A 5,319-nucleotide genomic window follows, 5' to 3' on the forward strand; every position below is an offset into this window, starting at 1 on the left:
TTTTTTTTTTTTTTTTTTTTTCTATGATCACTTGAATTTTGAGCAGATACTACACAAGTGAATCCAGTATCTTCCTAAATGATCCCAAGTTAACAGCAGCAGTCTGCATCCACCCACATTCTCTCTTACCTGCTCCCCCTTGCCCTTTTCCCCTTCATTTCCACCACCCCCTTTTGCCACCTGTTTACTTTTCAGCTGGACAGCCTAATCTCTGAACATTCCTTGTGAATGTAGTATTTATTTGTGTACAAAAATGTGAATGAAAGGGAGCATCCTTACTTTTCCTGCTAGTTCTAGGAGTAAAGAAAAAGGGCCACTTCACCACCACAGCAGGTTGAGCCAGACCTCATGCCTCAGTTCTGATTAGTGCCCCCTGTTGATTTGCTCATTGTAAGTCTTGTTGCAAGCTCCTCCAGAAAGAGCTGCTAGACACTGCTTGTGAACAAGGAAATATCTTGGCAAAAAGACTGTAACTAGCCCTGGGCGGGTGGGGAGGGGGTGCTATAGTGAAAGAGGATGTGGAGAAATTGCTTCCTTCCCATGTTCCTAAACTGGACAGAGAAATGAAACTGAGGGTGTGGGGAAAGAGGGTGTACTGATCTCATGTCCAAAAACACAATAACCCAGCCCTTTTACTGGTGAAACTGTTCAGAATTTTTTAGATTTGCCCAGCCCTTGGCTGTGACTTGGATGTACTGTTGGAGGGCTTTCTGTAGTAGTCTGATATGATGAACTTGTTTGCTTGTTTTTGTTTTGATTTTTTTTGTAAATATTGTGTATTTAATATTTTGAGGCCAGCAATTGCAAATGTGGCTAGAATGCCTGGCTGCTAAACAGTGCATCTGATTCTGTCCTGAACGGATGGTTTGCACAGCAAACCTCCCTTAGCTTTCTTACTCCTTCCATCCTGTTTCTCCTGGACACTTAGACAATGAGTGGGCCAAGAGTTGTGTCTCTCTCTGGGTGAGGGACTAGCTCTTGCCTATGAAGACTCCTGAAGCATTGTTGCTTAGTAATGAGATTGGAGCCTGTAAATTTTTTTGTCTCTTGCTTTAGAAAGAATCCACCAGAGTGGTAAGAGATGTTGTGTATGTGTATTGTATGAAAGTCTTAAATGTCTGTACAGATCATAATTAAATTTTGGTCATAAGTTTATGGGGCCTAATTACTGGCCACCATGGGGCTGGGCTGACATTGGTGGCACTTCTGGAGAAAGTTATGATGTAACCACAGTGTTCTGGAGACGCCATCAGTATGGGGGCAAGGCAGTTGGCCATAAATAAATTGTACTCTGATTGCCAGTTTCAGACCCACAAACACCCCTTAAGCCACAGACAGGTAACTTGCAAACAGCTACTTGTCTCTCCCTTTGGCTTTCTAATCTATCTTGCATCTTTTTTTTCTTCCCCCTCTCATCACCCACCTGTTGCCCATTGTAATTATCCTAAACTTTTTAATATTGTTGTTTCTTTTTAAAAAGTTTTATTAAAACTGCATTGTTTTATGTTGTTTGGGTTGAAAAGAAGTAATCTGAGGAATGTTGTCACCCTCAACCATGGAGAGCTTTTTCCCACCCTGCCATCAGCACTGTCTCCCCCACTCCAGTTGTAATGGCTTGGGGAGAGGGGAGATGAAGTGGCTCTGTAGCAGTTGCCTTAAGGAAAAGAGGATGACATTTTAAATTGGACATATGAGGGAGGGAGTCTCTTTAAATGCTTAACTAGATAGATAATGACTAAGTCTGGGTACTGGGAATGAGGTCACTTCTCTTGCTCCATGTATGTGTTAATGGGAAGGGTGTAGCCCGAAACTAGGCTTCAACTAGTCAGACTGGTCTTGCTTTTGGGTCTGAAACTACGCTGTCTTTTAGCTGTACCTCCCAGTCATTGCAATGTAAAATATTCATATTGGGGGTGGATATGTCTGAAAACTGGATTAATACCTTTATCCTTGGTGTGCCCTCTTTGAATGTCCAGTAGCTGCCTCCCTTTGTCCCCCCCAACACTGTTTTTCTATTGCTTGAGTTATTTTGCTGATTGCTTCACCCTCTGGGCTGCAGCTTTAAGACTGGCCTCAATTTTCCCCTCGTACAGGTGCACCACCAGATCCAACTTCACTGAAGTTGAAGTGTAAAACTGACTTGCAAAAGGAGTTGGAATGAGGGAGGGGGTAGGGTTTTCTTCTTTCATCTCTGAATTTCTTAGGCAAATAGGGTACTAAGCCACAGCCCAGCTCACCTGACTTCTGTTCCCAGCTGAATCACTGTGGGCTTTGCACATGTTGCTTTCCTAGTCCATGCTATAATTTTTTAACCAAGTTCGTGTCTGTCTACTGATTTGGTAGGCTGTTGTATGACTCGATTCTGCATAAAGAGTTGATTCAGGAACAGGATTACTGAAATTCCTTGCTCAAGCATAGACATTCCTTCCTGACCCTCCCAAATGCAAACACTGGAGAGGGAAAGATGCATGTGTTTCATAGTTTTCATAGATGTTAGGGCCTGGAAGGGACCTTACAGATCATCAGGTCCAGTCTCCCTGCACTTAGGCAGGAAAGACTGCTGGGGTCAGATGAGCCCAGCAATGTGGGTGTTAAGATGCCTTTTGAAGACCGCCAGCATGGATGACTATACCACCTCAGGGGGGAGCCTGTGCCAAACCCTTGGCACTCAACTTGTAAAGAAGCATTTCCTTATGTCCACTGTGAAGCACTCTTCAATCAGTTTGTGTCCATTGTTTCTTGTCCTCTGCTGGGGGGCCTTAGTAAACAGATGCTCCCCCAGGCCCTGATGTATACCGGTAATATGCATATAGGCTGCCATCAAGTCCTCTCTGAGTCTTCTCTTCTCCAGTCTGAGAATCCCAAGTCTTTCAGCTTCTCTTATGACCTGCTCTCTAGGCCTCTAGTCATGCACATGGCCCTCCTTTGGAGACTCAGGCTTCTTCACATCCTTCCTGAAGTGTGGCACCCAGAACTAGATGCAGTACCTTAGCTGCAGTCTCACCAAGGCCAAGTAGGGCAGGTGATGACATCCTTAGCCTTGCAAGGATTCATCCAGTCCATTTTCAGGAGACCATCTTTCCTAGTTCTTAGCTCAGTCCAGTTAAAACTAATGCTGGTAAAGCCCTTCCACTGTTTAAATTAGATGCTTTCACAGAATGGACTTGTCCCCAAATGCTTCCTGATATATCCTCATCTTTGTTTGCTCACTATATTATTTCTGGTTCATGTTCCCCAGACACTTGCTGTCCTTCCTTGGGGCTTACATTTTTCCAGTTCTTGATATTTGTACCTATCTGACTCCCACCCAGAGCCATATTGCTCCTGTTTTGGCTGGGACAACGGCAATAGTCATGGGTCAAGGCACTGGTATGTTCTTCCCATAGCAGCTGTGCTCAGATCTTCCTTTTGCCGTTTTGAGAAGCAGAGGTATTTCAAAAGGAAACTGGAAGCTAGCCCAGCAGGAGGGTGCACTCCAACACTCCTCTGGCTCCTTTGTTTTGGGAGAAACCAGTCTTTACATTTTTCTATCTCCCTTGAGATTCTTATTTTAATAGGAAAAATGGGGGCACAAAGCATAACAACTCAGTACTACTATCTGCCTGCACAGAGTCCTTTCAACATCTCTGTGTAGCACCCCCAGATAATCTCTCTAAGCTGCCCTTAGAATGGCTAAGAGCACCCCTCATGAAGGATTGGTATTAAGGCCAGAGGAGTCAGTGTGACCACTGGGGGGTAAAGGTTACACTGTATAGGCCACCTCAGTATAGTATGAAGGACTTTACAACTGCATTTCATTTATTAAATCACACCTGAAAGGCATTACACACATTCTGTAATTCACGACAATGCATTCACAAGCCTTTGTGCAGGCTGCAAGGCACTGTGGTACAAGTTGTTCACTGGAACAACTGTCCCTTGCTGAACTTGATTATCCAGCTTTGTACAAACACCAGCGCAGTAGCAAAGAAGCAGAATGAAGATCAAGGTTATGACAACAACTTAGAACTTGAGAGACCAAGGTTCAAATCTAGTATCTACCATTGAAAAATACTCCCAAGGTTTATCTACATGTGCAATTAGGGTAAAGCAATAAACTCTGGTGCAGTTTATGCCATAGTTAACTGCTCCTGGGCACAGTGTCTACACATACATACCAGACAGCAGCAATTTGAGCCAGGGCAGAGCAAACCTCTGGATAACACAATTTATACCCATGTTCACTGTCTATAGGTGTGTTTCGATGCAATAAAGTACTCCCCCATAAGATAGTACTGTCCCCAACAGTACTATCCTATGGCTGATTTACTGAGCCTAATATCATGTATACACAGTGGAGCTAATTAGTTACTCCACAGTAAAGTGCACCCTCAGTGACTCTTCCCCAAATCCTCATGGCAGCCATGTTTGTAGTGGTGTGTAATTGTGCACAGTGATAGTAAGGAGTGGGTTTTGTGACATTAGAATGGATGGCAGTGGCCAAAAGGGTTGAATAGTTATATTGCCAAATGCAAATTTGCCCCTAGCTTTGCCAGCATTTAACATCACTTTTTTTTTTGAAAGAGCCCTCTGTTGGTGGGGGAAGGTGCTACTTTGGCAAGGCTGCAGTGCATGCTCTGGCCATCTGTTGGCATTGCAAATCAAAGTATGAAATAGCTAATGTACTGTGAAGATGCGCATTATTGCTGCCACATCCACTTTTCCCAAAGGCTCTTCATGAGAGGAAAGCTGCCTGGATTTATTACAGTCTTTTTTCAGCTGAAACGCATCTGTCCCAAGTGTGGTCCACAGGTTTGGCTGGAACATTTCACACATTCAGAGAAGTGCTTTCTCTGTCTGAAAAGAGAAGGAGACCTTGCCAAGCACATGGCGCTGGATGGTAGTTGTGCTTTCTCAGCAATCAGGCAATAACGGAGGAGATGTTAGAAAGTGGAGGAGAGTCATAAAGTAGATCATAGCATGTTTCAGTTGTGGAGGATTCAAGGTGAGCCAGCAATTCTGAGCACCTGCATTGTTGTGACTTCATTTGGAAAGATGGGCACTCAGCATTTCAGCAAAACAAGTCCCATGAGAATAAAGAAATGGACAAGCATGGTAACTGCCCTAAGAGCAGGTTTGTGGGAGCTACACCTCTACAGTTTGCATTATGGACAGCTGCAGTGCTCACTTTGCCCAGGTGATGTCATCAGTGTTTTTCTAGAGAACCAATAAAAGATGCAACCCAGGAAAATCCTTGCCTCTGTCATATTTCCTAGACCAAGGGTTCCCAAACTTTGACAGACTGCACACCACTGATTTAAAACAATACAACCTTAAGTA

Source organism: Gavialis gangeticus, unplaced genomic scaffold (assembly GCF_001723915.1).
Source record: "Gavialis gangeticus isolate Ggan-Ray unplaced genomic scaffold, GavGan_comp1, whole genome shotgun sequence".
Taxonomy (NCBI): domain Eukaryota; kingdom Metazoa; phylum Chordata; order Crocodylia; family Gavialidae; genus Gavialis; species Gavialis gangeticus.